The sequence below is a fragment of the Vipera ursinii genome (assembly GCF_947247035.1).
Source record: "Vipera ursinii genome assembly, chromosome: 2".
NCBI lineage: Eukaryota > Metazoa > Chordata > Lepidosauria > Squamata > Viperidae > Vipera > Vipera ursinii.
Genome location: NC_139513.1, coordinates 272318821 through 272340628, shown reverse-complemented (window position 1 = coordinate 272340628; position 21808 = coordinate 272318821). Strand labels below are relative to the sequence as shown.

Genomic DNA, 21808 nt, shown 5'->3' with positions numbered 1-21808 from the left:
AATACAATACAATATAAAAGTTAAAAAAAAGATTAAATCAGTACCCAGTTAAAAACAATAATACTATTCTAAAACAACAATTTAAAACCCAACTCCCCCGTCAGGCCAGACCAGCTAATTCAAATAAATGGGTCTTCAGGCCACGACGGAAAGTTCGGAGGTCTGATGCCATCCGGAGCTCCACCGGCAGTTGGTTCCACAAAGCCGGGGCACCCACAGAGAAGGCTCTCCCCCTGTGGGCCGCCAGTCGGCATTCCCTGACCGGAGGCACCCTGAGGAGGCCCTCTCTGTGGGAACGCACAGGGCGGAGGGGAGTTGACGCCGGCAGCAGGTGGTCCCCGAGGTAACCCGGACCCATGCCATGTAGGGACTTAAAGATCATAACCAAGACCTTGAACCTCACCCGAAAGACAACTGGTAACCAATGCAGCTCGCGGAGCAAAGGTGTAACATGGGAGTACCGGGAAACTCCCAAGACAACTCTCGCGGCCGCATTCTGTACCAGTTGGAGCCTCCGCGTGGTCTTCAAGGGAAGCCCCATGTAGAGAGCATTACAGTAGTCAAGGTGAGAGGTCACGAGCGCATGAGTGACCGTGCACAGGGCATCCCGGTCCAGATAGGGCCGCAACTGGCACACCAGGCGAACCTGGGCGAAAGCCCCCCTAGTCACGGCCACCACATGATCTTCCAGGGTAAGCCGTGAATCTAGGAGGACTCCCAAGTTGCGAGCCCTATCCACGGGGGGTAACAGCTCACCCCCCACAGAAAGAGATGGAACATTTTGAATGTCCCGGGATGCCGGAATGCACAGCCACTCAGTCTTGTCAGGGTTGAGTTGAAGTCTGTTCCTCCCCATTCAGACCCGAACCGCCTCCAGGCAACGGGACATCACAGCGAGGGCATCACTGGGGTGGTTTGGGGTTGAAAAGAAAAGTTGGGTATCATCGGCATATTGATGATACCCAACTCCAAAACCACGAATGATCTCACCCAGCGGTTTCATATAGATGTTGAACAGGAGAGGCGAGAGAACCGACCCCTGAGGAACTCCACAAACGAGAGACCTAGGGGCCGATCTCTGCCCCCCTGCCAACACCGACTGCGAGCGTCCCAGGAGATAGGAGGAGAACCACCGAAGAACTGTGCCTCCCACTCCCAATCCCCTGAGACGCCGCAGCAAGATACCATGGTCGATGGTATCGAAAGCCGCCGAGAGGTCTAATAGGACTAGGACAGAGGAATATCCCCTGTCCCGAGCCCTCCAGAGATCATTCACCAGAGCGACCAATGCCGTCTCCGTGCTGTACCCGGGCCTGAAACCCGATTGGTAGGGGTCCAAATAATCCGCTTCATCCAGGACCAGAGGGAGCTGATGAGCCACCACACTCTCAACAACCTTCGCAAGAAAGCGAAGGTTGGAGACTGGACGAAAGTTGTTCAATACAGCTGGGTCCAAGGCAGGCTTCTTGAGGAGAGGTCTCACCACCGCCTCCTTCAAGATGGTGGGGAAATAACCCTCACTCAAAGAAGCAGATATAACCGCCTGGAGCCAGCCTCGTGTCCTCTCCCTAGCTGCATAAACCAGCCAGGAAGGGCACGGGTCCAACAAACATGTGGAGGAGCTCAGCCTCCCCATAATCCTGTCCACTTCATCAGGGGTCACAGAATCAAACTCTTCCCAGGTAACATTGACAAGACCGCTCGTGTCCTGATCGCCAGACTCTGCCCAGTTGGAGTCCAAACCGGTCCGAATCCGAGCGATTTTATCCGACAGATGTTGACTAAATTCCTCGGCACGACCCTGCAAGGGATCCTCCCTCACCTCCTGATTAAGAAGTGAGCGAGTCACCCTAAACAGGGCGGCCGGGCGATTATCTGTGGACGCGAAGAGGGTAGAGAAGTAGTTACACCTCGCCACCCTCATCGCTGCGAGATAAGACCTAATATAGGTTCTTAACCGCAACCGGTCGGGTTCAGATCGGCTCGACCTCCAACAGCTCTCTAGGCCCCGTTTCCGACGCTTCATCTCCCGGAGCTCCGCGGAAAACCATGGAGCTCGCTGGGATCTGCGCCGGGTCAGGGGCCGCAAGGGTACAACCCGGTCAAGTGCCTCAGTGGCTGCCCTTTCCCAGGCTTCCACTAAGGCATCCGCCGAGCTGTGAGCAATGGAGGCAGGTGGGGACCCCAGCGCCGCTTGGAATCTATCAGGATCCATTAAGCGTCTGGGGCGGTACCATCTGATTGGCTCCGTATCCTCACGGCGGGGGGTGGCAAAATGGAAGACCATCTGCAGGAGATGATGATCGGTCCATGACAGGGGCATAATAAATGGAGAGCCCCCACCAAGATCATCCAACCACCGTCTAGATAAAAAAATCAGGTCAAGGGTGTGACCTCCCTCATGAGTTGGTTCAGAAATTACTTGCGTCAGGTCCATGGCCGTCATGGAAGCCATGAACTCCCGAGCTAGCTCAGATGAGCCTCCCAGGGATGGTAGATTGAAGTCTCCCAAAACTATAAGTTTGGGAAACTCAACCACCAACCCTGAGAGGATATCGAGCAGCTCGGGCAGGGCTGCCGCTGTACGACTAGGCGAAATGTACACCAGCAGCAAGCCCAACTGCGCCCCAGAACCAAATCTCACAAAGAGAGACTCACACCCGACTATCTGAGAAACGGTGGTCTCCCGCGGACATAAGGTCTCCCTAATAGTAACCGCCACTCCCCCACCCCTACCTTGAGCTCGTGGCCGGTGTAGCACCCAGAAGCCTGGTGGGCAGAGGTCAACCAAAGGGACCCCACCCTCTGGGCCCAACCAGGTCTCCGTGATGCAGGCCAGGTCCGCATGCTCACCCTCAACTAAATCCCTAACGAGGGGAGCTTTGTTGACCACGGACCTGGCATTCAGATACACCAGCCGGAGCTCAGGAGGCTGCACATCCTCGCTCCCGGGACCTCGGGGAAGAAGCAGAGGGTCGGAGCGCCTCACCGCTTGCAAGTAGCGGAGATGGCCCTCCCGGTAGCGATACGGCCCCCTGTCTATCCGCCTGCTGCCATTCCCCGTCGTGGGAATTGGTAATCCCACGACCCGCTCGTGAGCTCCGGAGACAGCGACACCCCGTTCTCCCGCCGCGCGGTCGGACCCAAGTCTGGCCTGAGCCATGGTTGATTGGCCACCCCCCAAAGCCAGACAACCCTTATCACCCACCCCTCTCCCTAACCCTATAAAAAATTTAGATAAAAAATGATCAGAGGCCTTCTATTAACTTTATATTGACGGCCCCTGCCCCTGCCCAGCCATCTCTCAGGGTCCCAAAACTCGGGCCCGTCATCGAGGTTAAAAGTGTTTAAGGAGGCGGGTCGCACCCAGGAGAGGGGGGCTCCCCTGAGGGCATACAAGTCTGTGCTAGTATATTTTCGCATAAGTCTAGCAAGTCCAGGAAAGGCGTCCCATTAGTTGTATCCTTGGGAGGATCGAAGCATAAAGACAGATATCTAGGTCCCCACCCAACTTCACTGCCACTCAGTTGGGTGCCCCCAGAGACAGGCCACCCCCCGCCCTCTCACGACGGGTTGCAACTCTGTTCCTGGAGGTGGACCAGATATCCTCTGGGTAGGCAACCCCATAGAGCTCCCACCTCCATGGGGCCACAGATGGAAAAAGTCAAGCCACTCTCCCACCGTGGCCGATACCCAGGTATGTCCAAAATACTGTAGGTTTTTTTTTTAAAAAAGATAAGCAACCACTTTGCTGAAATAATATAGGGTCTCCTGCGTGAGCAGAAGGTTGGGCTAGAAGACCTCTAAAGTCTTATTCTGTTATGGTTTCCTACTCATATAAGAATGGAATTGTATGTATGTGTATAATGTATCTACTATATGTGGTGACACCACGTCAATTACTTTTATGTAAATGATATACAACATAAGGTGGAAAGTATTCATAGACCATTATTTTGAATTATTTATGAAAAAAATTATTCTGCATTTCACAATAAGAAGAGTACGGTATATTGCAGTATTAATGTAGTGATACATACTCTAATGAAACAGTGTGAATTGCTCAGTTACATTATTTGTTTTCTTCTCTGCAGTTCAGCCTCAATTTTTCCAGGCAGCCTGGGTATTTGTCCAATGAGTAAATATTCCTTTTTCATTTTTCTTGCTACTTTAAACCTCAAAATATTCAAGCAAATTCCCCACAAGTATCCATTAATGTGGTGGCTTATTGCTTGTTTGTTATATCCTTTCATGCCTGAGCATTTGCAGTTGGCTTCACATATTCAGTTACATGTTTGTGATTTGTTGATACATGGCATCTGTGGACAATTTTATTGATGGGATCATGCATAATTTAATTTGAGGGTTTAGAAAAAGTGAACAAATAGGTGACACAAAGTAAGTTGTATTAAATCATATTAATTGATAAGTTATATAAATGGAGCATGGTTTTCTTTTCCATCCCCTGAATTTTGAAGTCGAGCTTAGCAGTCATATTCAAGACTATGGGCCCCAAATATTGCAGGTGTCAAGTCCTACATTCAACCTGGGAACCTCAGTTTGTCCACTTCTGATTGACGGCCTAGCATGCCATTCAGCTAAACAGACCATATCTCAATATGAAGTATGAAATAGGTCATTCCTTTCTTACTAATGTTGAAAAGGCACCCACCAGCATACTGAGTGCTTGCTCAGGTACAAAATCTAATTTTTCCCACTCCCACACACTTTTGTAAACCTGTTGGGAGTCTTCTAAACCCCACTTGGAACACATTTTAAAGAAGTTGAAACCATAAAGAAAGTATTAGGGAGCCAAGCCACTTTAAATTTAAGAGTCATTTGTTTCTAAGCAAATATGCTTAAAATTAAAAACAATTTTTTTGTTTGTTCTTATTAGACACCAGTTGAAAGGAACTTTCCATTTTCTTTTTTATTGCTTGTTTATGCTGAAAGTTTCAACTACTCTTTCAACTCAGAGGCATTCAAGCCTTCTTTCATTAAGAGAAACATGGTACCAAAGAAACACATGGGATGCAGGAAAGAGGAATGCCAAGGACTACTCTTTGGTTTGAGGAATAGGATAGTTGCATCACTACACTAAGTAAATTCAGCTTTCAACCAAAGTTCTGGCTACTGTGAAAAGATAAGGTTGAAAGACATGAGAATAATTCTTGAGTACCATCAATATTTCCATTCCAAATCAGTATCTGATTTGATCCCAAGAGTCTGGTCCTACTTTTGAAGAAACAATTGGAAATGTGTAAATAATACATATTGCTATATTCAAAGCTCAATACAATTAAGATAAAAAAAATAAGATAAATCAATGCCCAGTCTACCCACTAGCAGCCTATTAGAAAAAGGGCCCTAAATTATGGGCAAGGGATGACTCAGTATTTACCTTTAGTTCATTATTCTTTGAATGTCCCCAGAAAGTCAAATTTCCAACTTTGGAATTTTCATTTCAGTATCCTATAATTCATCACAAATGATATCCATCATTATGACATTCCAAAATAGTATAGCAGTTGACTAAAATGTATTATTTATATTAAACACTCCCCAAATATCTCCAGAATTGCTGGTGTCATTTTAATATTGTGGGGAAGCAATAATCTGTCCTTGAATAATCTTTTCTGCTTGATCAAAGGAATGAGTAGCTTTCCAGAAAGAAAGTACTTATCAGGTGAAGAAATTTAAGTTCGCCAACTTGTCCCTGGTGCCCAAAAGTTTGGAAACCTGTGAAGTATGGTATCCCACCCCCATCTCCCCCCCACACACATTCCTTGCTCATGTCCAATATTCTCTTCATCTTGCTAATTTTTACCTATGTTACATGTTCTCAAGATCCTTTGGAACTTTGATACTGTGATATAATTGTTTTGCCATCTTTCTGCAAATTGAGCAATCATGTTTTATAATGGCAAATCCAAATAATTATAAATATATTAAATAATGCAAGGCCTAGAATTGAGCCCCCTTCACCTACTCAGATTAGCATTACCTATTAGTTTGGCTTCAAGTATATTGGTACCTTGGTACTTGATTGCTTCAAAATTCATTGAATTTGGTACTCGATGCATTGCCCTGGTACTCGTTGTTTGTTTGCTATTCAATGTGCTACCATAGGAAAAGGGGGACATACATGGACAATGGACAGAAACTCCTTTATTCTGGAAAGACCAAATATTTAGCTCCTTCCCCCTCTGTAGATAACAATGCTTCACCTCTATATTTCTGTTTCAGAAAATACAGTATGGATTCTGCCTAAGAAAAGTCCTACTTCAAATTCATTCCATTTTGTGGTACTCAGAACTAGACAAATATTCTAGATGATGCCTGACTAAATGGGGGGAGGGGGTACTCTTGCAATCTAGCCACTTTCTGATGCAATAACTAAAACTGAATGAATAAATCAAGAGTTCTTAATCTTTAATATGGAGCTGAAGATGATAAGGTTGGAATGACAGCTATTGCAACCATAAAAATGTTATGTTGGTAGATGGTCTGATATTGACATGATGAATTGCTTCTAATCTAGACTTGTTCAATTGATTTTCAAATGACCTCCAGGGATGTGTAAAAAAAGCCACTATAGTAGCCCTGATGGTGGCCTGTGGGTACCTCTGTCTTCTCCCTCTGTTCCCCCTCCTTCTTTGCAAGCTTGAATTGCCTAAACTGCATAAAATAGCTGGCATAAACTTAGCTTCTTTCTAAACTGTAGATTGTAAGCAAAACTTCTCAACTGCTCTTATAGCTACCTCTTAGCCACTCTGTAACCACCTTAGGTTTGCTGACATTTTAGGATTTTCAGTCAATACCAGTCTGTCTGCCCTAAACTGCTGCAAACACGTTAGTCTTTCAGTTTTTGCAAGTAGGAGAAAAAATTGTTACCAGCTGGTGGCTGACTAGCAATTTTGGAAGAGTTAGTGTGGATGCTTCTTCATCTGAATCTCACAAACATTTTGCCCACATTGCTGGTGACTGGTTTTGACCTGTCCTCCTGTCTGATCTGCAATCTCTTTTTCTCCTCTCCCATACAACTACATCTCTTTCCTCCACCCCCAGCCCACTAACCATAACCCTCCTTAGGCTGGGGCAGGGAAGAAGGGCTGTCCACTGTATGTCTCTTCTTCCACAGAAACCAAAGTAGGCTACCTCTTTTATTCTCCCCACAAATAAGGTAATAATATTTCATTGTATAGATACATCAATTCAATTTTACCTTACCTCTAACTTCAAAGTTTTTTTGAAGACATCTGGCTGTCTGCAGGGTCAAACAGGTTGGTGGGCTAGCTAGATCCGTGGAGAGATTTAGGAGGAGTCTGTTGTTCTTATGTTTGTATCATATCAGACCCAATGTGAGATGAAAGCAACCATTGTTATCAAAAGCATTGTATACAGAGGGTCCTTGCCCCTCACAAAATACCGTATTTTCCGGCGTATAAGACGACTGGGCGTATAAGACGACCCCCTACATTTCCTGTTAAATTATAGGGTTTGGGCTATACTCGCCGTATAAGGCTACCCCTCTTCCAACGCACACTAAATAAAAATTAAAAAACATCAGATTTGATTTTAATATGGTAATTTTAATTCAAATGCTTATGACATGCAGGTGCTTAGTAGGAAAACTGTCACTTATAAACATAAGGCTGTTTGTCATCAAACATGTAAACATAAAACAGTGCAAGTGGATTAAATAATAATAATAATAATAATAATAATAATAATAATAATAATAATAATAATAATAATAAGAAATAGAAGAAGAAGAAGAAGAAGAAGAAGAAGAAGAAGAAGAAGAAGAAGAAGAAGAAGAAGAAGAAGAAGAAGAAGAAGAAGAAGAAGAAGTTGGAGGGGACCTTGGAGGTCATCTAGTCCACCCCCTGCTAAGGCAGGAAACCCTATAAACCCTGTAAAAAATCACAGGCTGCAGCTTCTTCTCCAATTGGTCCCGCTTTCCCTGCGCAGACTAAATGGGAGATCCGCTCCAGGTTTTCCAGCCAGCCCTGTCCCTAAAGTTTCAGCACCCGGCGTATAAGACGACCCCTGAGTTTTGAGAAGATTTTCATGGGTTAAAAAGTAGTCTTATATGCCAGAAAATACAGTACATCATTCTCTGCAAAGGATATATTGTTAGGAAACAGGAAGCCTCATATTCTACTTCAAGCAAGCTTGTGTACAGTGACCCTGTGAACATCTAGTTGGCAGTACGTGGGTTACTGTGTTGGCTTGAAGTAGCAATTCATGCCTCAACAAGCAAATTTGCCTCTGAGCTGCAACAAGAACATTTTGTTTCTCTCTCTTTTTAATTGCTATATACTAGAGTCTAATAAGGGTTCCCTTTGTAATCTGGCTTTCTGAGATAATGCATCCGCAGTATGTATTTACATTTCTGCATAGTACCAGCATTTCTGAAGTGGTAATTAGCAAGCTGTCATAATTTTTCATGACTGGTCAGACCCAGAGATTACCAAAGGTATAATATTTATTTAATAAATAAGTGGGGATATTTTAGTTTTGTACTGATAAATTCTTGGAAGTATAGCTACTGGTGGATAAAAACTGCACCTATGAGCTTGTTTGTTTGTATTCGTATTCTCTTCATTGTCCTCAGTGTTAATATGTTTAAGTGAATTTTGGATGATATGTACATTGAAGATATATATGTTGGAAATTTGACACAGTTTGATGTGGAAAAGGTTGTCACACTTCAAGTTTGTTTTACTCGCTTACACAAACATCTCATTTTATTACAGAAGATCATATATTTTTAGTTACTTTGTTCATCTGGCAGTTTTGTCACCATTAAAGGTAGACAAAGCTTTCTTCTTCTTTTGCATCAAGTGTTATATTTGTGGTTATAAAAACTTTTGGAATTTGCCCAACTATAAGTAAGTGCAGGAATAGGTGATAGATAAAGTAAATGAGGTTGCTAGGGGATTCGTGCACTCCTAAAAACTGCAAAAAAGTCACCTATGATCTTAAGTGTTGGATTTTCAGGTCTCCCAGGGAATTAAAAACTTGGAATCTTTATTATAAAAAAGTATATTTTTATTCCAATGAATTTGGTCTTTTCCCATTTTCTCTACATATGCAGATAAAATATTATACAGTACTTCAGATTTTTACAATGTACCTATTTTTTTTTCTAGTTTGATTCATGTGGCATTTGTATTTTGGGTGAACATAATGTTTAAAGTTATTATTGGAGTTGGAGCATTGGTTTTAATTTCCTTCAGTTTATTTGCATGTTTAGTTCTGTGCTGCTGATATATGCACCTGCATTTATAACTTAGTAAATAAAGCCAACAAATACATATAGCAGTCTTGCTGTGAACATCATTATAACTGTATCAGGGTTATGTAGATTTTTTTCTCTGCAATATTTTACTGATACAGCTTTCTTTGGATTCTTACAAACAATTTTGTTGAGTTTCAAAAGAAAAATAAAATACAAAATAACACAAACGTAAAAATTTAGACAGGATAAAAAGGGGGAAATTTAAAAGGTGACAAATGATATAAAACAAATATATAAAAAGAGTAATTTCCAGTACAGATACCAATGTACTGTACATCATAAGAACTTCTTACTCTAAATTTAAGTAAATACATAAAAATCTATACTGAACTGTCATTTTATATTTAAATCAATATATAAAAGACTGTAATTAAATAAAAATAAAACATACACATTACAATAGTAACACTTCACAGTATTTCAATATTTCATGATCAGAGCAAATCTGATCATGCAATCCCAAAATCAAATTTTCATTTTTAACTTTCTCTAAACCTTCTGTTTGATAAAAAGACAGCGCTGAAAAGAATCTAAATATTGCAGTGTGCCCAGGCTTGGCTCTTCTCTCCTTTCCTCTCCTGTTCTGGGTTTCTCTCTCAAAAAGTGCTCCATAAGTAGTCGAATTGCACACCTGTATTAGTAAAGCAGGAGCCCTACTTGGGTGTATCTTATGCATCCTGTCAAAACAAGATGGATGACTTTTAGTCACCTTCTCCACTGATGGGAACCTGCAGTTCATGTATAGTTCATATGTCTCCAGGAGACAAGTTGTACTTGTTGTGCTTTGAATCTGGGAGACAGTTTTACCTATATAGCAAAATAATTGAAGCTTCCTTCTCTGTTGACAGCTTAATGTTTTATGGTTATGGAACAAATCAATCCAGAATTCTCACTCAAGACACAAATGACCAGGCTCAGATTATCTATCATATTTGGAAGCATTATGTGAGGACCTAGCTTTCTAGAGAAGTCAGTAATACTGGGAAAAGTGAAAATAGGAAGAAAAAGAGGATGACCATCAGCAAGATGGGTGGGTCCAGTGGAAGATATGAAGGATCCAGTTGAGAGATTCCATTAAGTGGAATGGCACTGATCCCAAGGAATAGCTGAATTTCACATTAATGTTTAAAAGTATGTCTTTTTAACTGGTGTTGGGCTTCCATAAATGCCATTGTAGAGGTGTTAAAGTCACAGTGGCATCTGCAGATGCGAGGGTGATGATCCCTGCCATGTGATTTTGGTAGATTTTTGGAACATTCATTTAGTGAATACAAAACAAAACAAAAATGTTGTATTCTATTGCAGAGAAAAAAAATTAAAGACATTCAGGTGCAACCCATTGCTTGCTGCTCTGGTTTTCTAACAGTTTCAGGAATACCTGCAATTTGAAGTGGACCAGTTTATAACTAGCAGTTCAGGAAGAATTTTGCAATAATATTCTGAGGGCTGACTTAAAGTGGCCAAAGTTTATTAAGAGATAAGAATATTTCTAAGGAATTGGAATAGGGGTAAAGAGATGGAGAGGAAGAATAAAGTACCGCCTTGCAAATACATCTTTCCCTAGGGCTGTTATGCAGCATACCAGGTTTGACAAAATCAGCCATTGAAAATCTGCAGTTTACCTTTGCTGAGTATTTGCAACATGAAAAAATAAAATCCATATCATATTGGGTGCAAAGTTGCATAGATTTTCTAATAAATCAACATGTTTTTTTACCCCCATCATCATGTAGACTGGTTTATGATTTGCAAGTCATCAATGGATGTTTTGATGGCTGCAAATAGGCAGAAACTTTTGGGTGACCTCACCTGAACTTATTCTGAGGTTGCAAAAATGTCTTCAGTTATAATGTTGCCTCATTGTGCAAGCAGGATTGTGCAAGCAGGATGAATTCATCATTTATTAAATGTTTGTCTGTGTTTGTGAACAATAACGGATAATTATAAATTGGAATTCATTTATGTAGTAGTAGCAATAGCACTTACAGCTTTACAGCCCTCTCTAAGCGGTTTACAGAGTCAGCATATTGCCCCCAATAATTTGGGTCCTCAGTTTACCGACCTGGAAAGGATGGAAAGCTGAGTCAACCTTGAGCCATTGTGAATCGAACCCCTGCAGAATTAACCTGTATTCTATCCATTGCGCCACCACAGCTCCTATAGTTATATGAAGTTGTAGAACAGATCTGGAGGAGAGCCAATTGTACCTTAAGATACAACATTTATTACAACCAGGGTCACATGAGACATCTTTCATTGGACTTTTATAATTTCAGATTCCAGATTGGATCAGTAATCTTAAGAAAAGATAATAAGTAGAAGGAAAATAGCTTTTTTGAATACCCAGAAAGTTAGTACAGTTTGGAGCAGATGTTGCTGAGCTATATTGCAATAATCTAATATGGTTAGGAAGGCAATTTCTACTACTCAGGTAGGGATAGTTTTTATAAGGTTTTTATAAGATCACTTATTGAAGGAGTTATTGTGGTGCTGGGGATTTAAACATTCTGTGTTCTGCCCATGGACTGAAGAGGTATAGACAGCATAGTGAAGACTGAGATAGATCTCTTTTCCCTTGGGGACTGTATAAATGTCCGTTTGTCATTAGAAAATTTCAATATTTTATTTTTACAACTCTTTGAACAAAGTTTTGTGTGTGACTTCCTTCTCTACCCTCCCTTCCCTTCCCTGGGGGAATAACTAAATTGTACAGCTGACACAGAGGAGTATAGCTATTATATACTTTTTATGGCAATGCCAAATTTTTAATTCATAGAGGTCAAGAGTATTTCTTTCAGGATAATAATTCAGCCCTCTCTAGCTCTTTAGGAGCTTTGCACAATGATTAATGTGCCCACAATCCTTTCAGATGTAAGTGAACTCTCCTAGTCCTCCAGTCTTTTGTTTTATCTATTGCATGATAGAAGGGCAAAGCAATTTAGGCAAATTGTTACCCTCCCTCCCCTCACTGTCACATTATTTCTGTAAAAAGGTTGTCATAAATCCTCAAAGTTGATTATTTTTGTCTTAATATCTCAGCAGTAAAGGCAATGCTGAGTCCAAACCATAATAATGTTTGCAAATATCTGTGCTGTCTTATTCATAAGTGAGACTATTTGTAGTTATGATGTTTCTGAAAACTAGTATTGTAGATACCTGATACCCAATTCAACTTCCTGGTAGTCTGAGCTTTCTTTAAAAAAGAAAGTGGAAGATTCTAAATTTTACTAGATGGGACTACAGGTAGTTCTCAACTTATGACGACAATGGAGCCCAAAATTTATGTTGCTAAGTGAGAAATTCGTTAAGGGAGTTTTATCCCATTTTATGACTTTTCTTGTTTGTTAAGTGAATCATTTCAGTTGTTAAATTAGTAACACGGTTGTTAAGTGAATCGGTTTGTCGGAAGGTCACAAAAGGGGATCACATTATCCTGGGACACTGCAGTTGTCATAAATATAAATCATTTGTCAAGCATCCAAATGTAAATCACGTGGCCATGGGGATGCTGCAACGATCATAAATGTGAAAAATGGTCATAAGTCACTTTTTTCAGTGCCATTGTAGCTTTGAACAGTCACTAAACGAACTGTTGTAAGTTGAGGACTACCTCTATTAGACACTACAGAGATAGGTGGGTAAGATTTCCAGTATTTAAATGTACAGGTAACTTAATTTATTTAACTTAGAACTAATCATTTATCATTAAAAAACTGATAGTGCAAAAAACAAAATAATGCATGAAAATATTGTATCATAGAGTTGAATGAGATTTTAATAGACATCTCTTCATCACTGTAGTTGAAGGCAGGGATTTTCAACCTTTGCACTGATTGTACCACTTTTAGGATATGGCAACATCCGAGCACCACCAGTTGCCTAGCAAGGTGTCAAAAACTTGATGACCAAAAAAAGAAGAAAAAAAAGAAAAAAGAGATGAAGTACAGGTAGTCCTCAACTTACAACAGTTCGCTTAATGACTGTTTGAAGTTACAATGGCACTGAAAAAAGTGCCCCCAAAGCCATAGCCGAGCAAGACGCCTGCCGGCCCAGCGGCGCTCTTCCTCCTGTCCGAGGTTTTCATTGGCATGAGCATTTCTGTGGAGGATTGGCAGCGGGGGTGGGGTGGGTGGGTGTTTGGTTTTTATTCCCCCCATCTGCTGGGTGGTTGCAGCAGGTTTTGGTTACTTCACATGACCCTGGGGCACTGTGACCGTCATAAATATGAATCAGTTGCCAAGCATCTAAATGTAAATCACAAGACCCTGGAGATGCTGCAACATTCCAGCTGATCAGCGCTTCTTCTGGGCTCAGCAGAAGCGCCAGGATCAGCACCGAGCTCTAGCTGGTGCCTGGCGCTGATCCTGGCTCTTCCACTGAGCCCTGACAGCCCTGCAGCTCCAGCCATTTCTCGCTCAGGCTTGTGCGGTGCTGCCACCGGTTCAGCTCATTCCCCTCCCCCCGCTACCACTTTTCTAGGATGGTTGTGTACCACCTGCCAGGTGCCAACGTACCACAGGTGGTAACCGCACCACTGGTTGAAAAGCCCTGGTTAAGGGTATGCTTTATTACAAAATTTCTTATATGTAATTCTTCACTGTTTGTTTAGGCCATTTTAATGATAGAGAGTCCCCAGTTTTGAGTTAAATCAAGCATCATGAAAAACTGTTTGCTAAATTTTTGTATAATTTGAACAGAATGGTCCCAGACCTATTGCCACAGAAACTACTGGAAAGGAAGCTACATCATCTGTGTGATATCAGCTGTGTTTTGATCCTTCAAAAAGTTTTACAGGCTAGTCCTATCCAGTTTTTCATCTTTAGTACTTCATAAACTTTTTTCATTCTCCTCTAGGCATAGGCAAACACATGCATTTGTATAAATTGGTCTGAGTTTGCAGTGTTGTGCCTTAATCCTTTTATCTGTATTCAAGATACATTACATGTGTTTCTTATCTGTCTGAATGTTTACCCTTCCATCCCCCTAATCTTCTGTATAATACCTAAATGCTGTTCTTTTCCTTCAAATGACTCTTCTCTATCTTTATCAGTTTACTATAGACTTAATACTGCCTCCCAGAGTAACTGAGTTATGCCATCTTTTATGTTTTTCAAAACTCCTATGGCATGCTATACAATAATTTTCTAATTATTATAGTTTTTTGAATTTCAGTCTTCCCCAATTTACCTTCCTCCTGTAATGTTGAACTACAGCTTTCAAAATTTTTACCAAACGTGGGTTCTTAAAAGATGTAGTCCTAGCATATCTGGAAGATATCAACTGGTAAAAAGTAACCTAACTCATTCTACATCTCAGCATAACCACAGGGTCACTTCCTTCCTCTTTCTGTATGTTGAATTTTTAGATCTGTCTTTCTTCACTCTACATGTGATTGGTACAATATAAATAAAAAGAACAACTCAACCATAGGTATGATAGTGAACTTCACTTTTAACATTTGTTTAAAGAACCAAGCTTTTTAATGTTATTTCAAATCAAATGGCTATGATTTTTAGGTGTCATAGACAGTTCTGTATAGTAATAGTGTGTAACAATGTTAGATAGTAGTATCAAACTTACGAATACTATCTTGGATTTTTAAATTGACATTCTTGTTAAAAAGTTGAAGTACATTACCTTTTGTCACGCATAGGATACTGTACAAAATGTATACTTTGCTATATATTTAAATTATGTTAGTGTTTTGTGTTCAGAAGTTGCAGGTGCATAATTTAGTAGAAAGTACAACAGGATTTTTGGAGACATTAGAAAATGTTTCTGTGATTCTAAATTGCTTTGCAAAGTGTTGCTGATGTGAATAAATTGTATTGCCTTTCTACATTTGCATTTTTGCTGGTGCAGACATTTTGGTACATCCAAATAAATATTTAGATTGTGTACAGACTATTAATTTCAATTGTTTACCAATTGCTGGATAAGAAAGTGTTGGTGTTTTCCTCTCTTTTGCATGTCAAAACAACAATCAGTATCTTTAATGTCCTCTTTATTTATACACATACTGCTTTTGAATGAGGACCTACTTAAATTGCTGATCAGGTCCACAGTTGCTCAGTTTAAATATTGTCAAACTTCTTCATGTTTCCCAATCATCCACTAGATTTCCGTCAACATTTATAAACTTATAATTTATTATAGTGACTCAGATATTGAAAAACATCCTGAAGAAAGGAGTGGCAAACCACTTCCTTATTGTTGCTAGGCTCTCTGCCCAGACATGTTTATTAAGACATCAAAAGTCAAGCTAACTAGAGTATTTACTTTTCACCTTAATCAAACAATGGTCCCGTTAATATAGGAAGGCATTCTTGTTTACCTTAATTTCTACCTGTTAGTTTGAAAGTACAGGCAAGAATAGTAGTCCTGTTTTAAAATGTAGGATGCTGCCAAAAGAGGATTCTTCCTCTTTTAATGTTAATGTTAATTCAGGGAAATATTTAGTGGTATCCATTCAGGAAGGACCTTTTCCTAGGGCAGGGCAGAGCACACTTAATGGGTCCTGCGGTACCTGAAGATTTTGCGGTACAGTGAAATTTGATATACAACTGAATTCCAGGAGAAAGATATGGGGCTATAATTTGTGAAAATAATATGGAAATATATCTGCAATTTAATTTTGTGAAGTAATATATAGTAGTTCCCTTCATAAGGTCAAAAGCAGTCCTGCTCAATTCATCAAGCAATTCTACATTTTCTGGAAATCTCCTTTGGCACTTTTATATGTCCAGAAGCCACTTATAGCAATTCTAGTAGTTCATTTAGCAATACAAGAAAATGTTTCTGCACATACATTGTAAAAGCCGTTTTTATGCTAAGTACTGGAGAAGGCCTTGCAATGTGAAACTTTATAGTGAATTTGCTGTACTCTTTAAAAGGTGGGAGGAAGACATATCTCAGGAACATGAAATTTTCATACTCCCATCCATAAGCATTCCGATTCTCTACCCCACCCCACCCCCAAATTTAATCCCAGGCCTTCAGAAAAACAGAAGGCTATCAATGGTCTGGCTCAGAGGAAACCAAGTTGCAACACTCATGCTGATTTTTTTTTATCACAAGCCAGACTTCAGGTTATGAGATGTAGGTTTTTTAAAAATTTATAAAAGAAAGGAGAAAAAAAGAACCTTTCTTATAGTGAATTAGGAGATTAGCTTGCTCTTCTAGCTGGAATGGGTGCAGAAAGGACCATATAATTGGGAATCTTGCTTTTGGGGGGCTGATCATACAAAGGGTTCTTTTTTACATTTAGATCAGTAGAACAACCTGCCTCCAGAAGCGGTGAATGCTCCAACACTGGAAGTTTTTAAGAGACTGGACAGCCATTTGTCTGAAATGGTATAGAGTTTCCTGCCTGGGGTTGGACTAGATGACCTCCAAGGTCCCTTCCAACTTTTATGATGATGATGATACTTCCCCATTCAACAGAGGAAGAAGGTCAGGAGCCATTCGGAGCTCAACCGGTAATTGATTCCAAAGGGCTGGCGCGCCCACAGAGAATGCTCTCTCCCTGGGGGCTACCAGCCGGCACTCTCTGACCGGCGGCACTCTGAGGAGGCCCTCTCTGTGGGAGCGCACGAGGCGATGGGAAGTTGACGCCGGCAGCAGGTGCTCCCGTAAGTAATCCGGACCCATGCCTATGTGGCCTTTGAAGGATGTACAGAAGTGAGAGTTAACCTTTTTGGGCTCAGAGTGTCAAAACTTTAGAAAATGCCTAGCTTGACTATGCTGGTATCTTACACCTGCCACCCTGAACAAACAAAAAAAAAGAAACATTTCTCTATCTCTCCCACCCCAATCTAGGCCATCCTGAACAGTGGCACTTGGCAGTGCCAAGACTGGGCTCAACTCCAGTTCCTGGTTACTTGTGTTTGACACAACTCCTTCTTTCCTTGTTTTGTGTATTTTTTCTTTTCTTTTGTACAGTATAGCAACATTGTTATGCTGAAAAGTGGGAGTTAGCCCATAATAACCCAAAAAGATTTCCATGGCTTGGGTTGGACTTAAAACCTGATTCTCTAAGGTTCTAGAAGTTTAACAAAGTAGTCATGTTTGTCCTGTACACAACAGATCAATGGATATTAATTTTATGAAGTGATTCTGAACTTTTTATGGATTAGCAACTGTTTATAGTCTGTCTGATTAACTTCAATCACATTCAGTGAAGCACTGAGCTATCACAGTATATGTTAACCATAATAAATATTGAGAGCATGAAGCATAATTGAGAATATGTGGACTATTGCATTTGATGTAGAAAAAGTATTTGATGAATATGTAAGTAAATAATGAATCATACTTTAAGTTGAAAAAAGTATCAATCCTTCTGAAATCTAGCTGTTTGGATTCTGGCTAAGCAATCATTATGTATTTGAGTAGAAAATGTCACTATCAGATTTTTTTTAAGAAAGCAAAATACTTTTTTTGTCTTTTGTAGCCATAAGATTGCACGGAAAAGGTGTATTTCTCACCTTAATTTTCCCTGTGCAAACACTGAGTACTATTTTACTGTTTCATTTTACCCTGGGCAGCAATTCCAGGCACTTTATTTCTATCTCTCCTGAGTTTAATGATACTATTGGATGATGAGAGGTTAGTGACCTTTTGAAAGCAGAGTGCCAAAGAGGGAGCTTTGATTTTTCTCCAGTCAGAATGAAAAGCCAACCCTGAGATAATCCCAAATGTTAACTGGACAAGAAAAAAATTATCGAGCAATTCAATAATGTTTTGGAAAGTTTTAACTCCAAAATCACCCCATTGTTGTAATCTTTAAAGTGTCACTTCAGTTTTAATAGTGTTTTTCCAATAGGTTATCATACCCAGGGCTTTTTTTTGTCATAGAACGCTCAGAACGGAGTTCCGGCACCTTTTTTGGATGGAACCTTGTAGGGTAGGGCAAGACGGGTTGTATGACATGTGTGAGTTCCGGCACCTTTTTCTTTTACAAAAAAAGCACTGATCATACCCAATGTACAGTATTATAAAGCAGCAGCAGCTGTATTCCTCTTTTCTTCAGTGTTGGTTAAGCAGGGTAGATAATCCAATGCTCAAAGGCCCAATTCAGCCCCTATTTTATTCTCTAGAATTCATCCACCTGCAGTTATTCATCAGAAATCTGCCTTACTAGAAGTGGGAAACAAATGAAACCTACTATCTATTATTTAAATTTTAAAATAAACTGCAGTAATTTAAACTAAGCAATCCAAGGTTCTAAAGTAGGAACCCTTCTCCAGGAAAAAAAATATCACAATTCTTTGATCCCAATATTCTTTTATTTTTCCTAGATCTGCTTGTGAATTCCCCTTGTATTGATGCTGGATCGATTACTGAAAACCATTGAACCATTCTTTCACTTTCTTTATTAACTCCATGGATAGCAATAAAATACCTTTGTATGTAACATATGCCTCTCCTATGTATATATGGGATTTGAGACATAGTTTTGGATCCTGTATTTTGCTTCTTAACTTTTTAATCCTTGACACTGTTGTCAGATATTTGCCACCTCAAAGAAATGTTCCTGGATTTGGATATACTAAAGAGGTGTGGTTTTCTCAAATGCAAAAAAAGGTAGTTGCTTTCACATTTAGCCCCATCCAGAATCTTCCTTAGATAAGTAACAAACATCTGGGTAAAAAATTCGTTCCCAGCCTTCAGAATAATGACTTACAGTTATCCTCCTTTTATCCCATTACCCATATGCCAATCAACAAATGCTAAGCTATAAAATTTTCATTGATATAAATTTGTTATGTCAAGTTCCTATCAGACATGCTAGATTGAAAAAGAAACAGTTACAATTGTTTTGGGAATACATCTTATCAGAACAAAACTTGAGGCTGAATGCCAACAAATACTCAGTGCTTTTCTATCATCCCCCCATGTAGCCCTGTTTCGTGTTGTGCAATTAGGATGACTAAAAAGAATCAATACAGCATTTCTGGGACAGATTCTGCATGTTTTCCAGTGCAAACTTGACATTAGCTGTCCAAACTATTGACACTTGTATAAAGAACCATTTCCTGTAAGTACGGGTAGCATCACCATTAGAATTGGAGGCTTTAGACCTCTATATTACCCCCCCCCACACACACACACTCCCTTCCTCTCAAAAGTTGCCCACCCAGTCAGCAAGTAGCCAGAGATGTTAGCAGAATATTGTTTTGTTTTTTTTAAAGTGAAGATTGAACCACAATGTGTGATGGAACCTACACCTATTTTTCATGTGCATTAAAATGGGTCTGGCTTCAGTTGCTCTCTTACAGCCACCCTCTTGCCCAATTTTTAAGCCATACACGGAGAACAGACTGGGAAATGAGGCTGGAGGTTCGTTCTCTGAGCTTGTGGGTTGGTTTCTGAAGGTTTCGTTAGGTAACGTCTTCAACAGAGTTTAGGGGATATCAGTGTTGGCGTTCTCCTCATAAGGGCTTCATGTGATCAGTAGGTCTTGTGATGGGAAAGTCACATCAGCCAAGGGTCTTGTGATGGGTCTGGGAAATTATGAAAATGATTGGGAGCAAAGAATATATGTGGAAAACTTTGGGGGAAAGCCCCAGTTCTCCAGTGAGCAAAATGCTTAGTCATTTGATGCTGATTGTGTTATGGATACGTGTGACCTTAATGGAAATGCAGCTGGGAAACCAATTTAAAAGCTGCATTCCTTCAAGTGAACTGCTACAATGGCAATGCTGTTATTTGATCCAGCAAATGGATTGTTTATGGTGTAGGTGTGTATGTATTTGTATAAGTGTGTAATGATATTTATACAGAGTTCTGATAGCTAGATCCCTGTTTAAAACCAATATCATGAAATACCTTCTCCCATTAATTCCACACATATGCATATTTACACATATCCAACTCAGATTTCTGGCCAAGCTTCATTTCAGGTTCACAAAGGTTTGAGTAGAAAGCATCAACCAAAATTGGGTATTTTTTTCTTTCAAGTGGAAGTAGAAAGGTAAAGAAAAAAGAAACAGAAAGCTCCAAACACTGAAAATCCATATATTTTATGACCAAGTAAAACACATGTATTCTCAAGTATAATGCAGTCTTAGCTGTATCACTGCTCAGAAGCCAAAATGCCGGATGCTACTTTAGGACTAGAGGGGGATAGGCAGAAATTCTACTAGAACAATCAATGCAGCAAAGGAATCTCTTAGCCAGCCAGGGTCATTTTTCAAAAAGAAAATGCAGGTTTCCCTGCTGAGAAAATGAAAACGCTCAACAATAGTAATAGCACTTAGACTTATATACTGGGTTTCCAGTGCTTTACAGCCCTCTCTAAGTGGTTTATAGAGGCAGCATATTGCCTCCCAACAATCTGGGTCCTCATTTTACTGACCACAGAAGAATGGAAAGCAGAGTCAACTTTGAGCCTGGCAGTGGGCAGAGGTTAGCACACAATATTGCATTCTAACTATTGTGCCACCACAGCTCAATCAAAGAACATGGTTTTAGGACTCCTGTTTTGTTTAACTTTTTCTAATATTTCTTTGTCCAAAATGAGATTGATACATGAGACAACAAATAACCTCCACTGGTTTATGTCATTGTTTATTTCCCTTTATTTCTGAACTATAATTTTTCACTAGACTGTTTGGTCCATCTAAGGCAAGAATTAAAGTTTTATTTGTATGGGGGGAAAGCTTGAAAAATCAGATTTGGAGCTTATGTTTCTGTGGTTTCTTGTCTTTATTTCTTTACTTAGAAATAAAATTTAGTTTTTATTTAGAATATTTTATGTATCCTTTTTAGGGAAGAATAGTTGACAAACAATAACACCAAGAACAACAAATTGCAACTCAACCTCTAGCAATAAAAGGAGTGTAAATATTACAGAACCAGAACAACAACTAATCAACAGGAATGAATGATCATGCAAATGATCATTATACATTGTAGGATAAAGGTTGAAATTTTTCCACCTGGTTTTTATCATTTTAAAGAATGATGGAATTGTTAGTTTGTTCATGCAGGCTTCTTGTGTCCTTAACATCTACATAATGAGCAAAAGCTAAATAAATAAACTTTGGTACTGAGATATAGTGATTACAGAAAGAATGGGATTTTTAAAAAAACAAAAAAACAAAAACCCAGGTGCCATAAATCAAGTGCTGTACTCCTTTTGAAAGCTTGGTAATATGGCTTTTTGTAGTATAGGGATGGTAACAGTAATTGGTGGGCAGGATCTGAGCTGGTATTGAATAGAGTCAGCTTTAAATGTGACTATAATTATTTGCCATCACAATTGACTGTTAGCAATCACCCAGATATTCTGCAGATGTGTCCCTAACCTGATTCTTCAGGTCTTCCAATATACAGTATATTGGGTGGGTATGATATTCTCTGGTGTTTTCTCCAACATCAGAGTTGATAAGCATCAATAGTCTTTCTAACCTGCTTCTTCAAAGTCCAAGTTTTGCTTTTGTAATCTGAAAGTGAGAATGTAGTTACCACTATTATGGGATAAAAATATGTGAATTC

The 21808-nt window shown here is 40.0% G+C and overlaps 1 protein-coding gene across 2 annotated transcripts in view; it reads left to right on the top strand.

Moving 5' to 3' along the window:
- PARP8 (poly(ADP-ribose) polymerase family member 8) overlaps positions 1–21808 on the top strand; it is a 189829-nt gene that overhangs the window by 51690 nt on the left and 116331 nt on the right. The gene's annotated exons all lie outside the window — the stretch shown is intronic.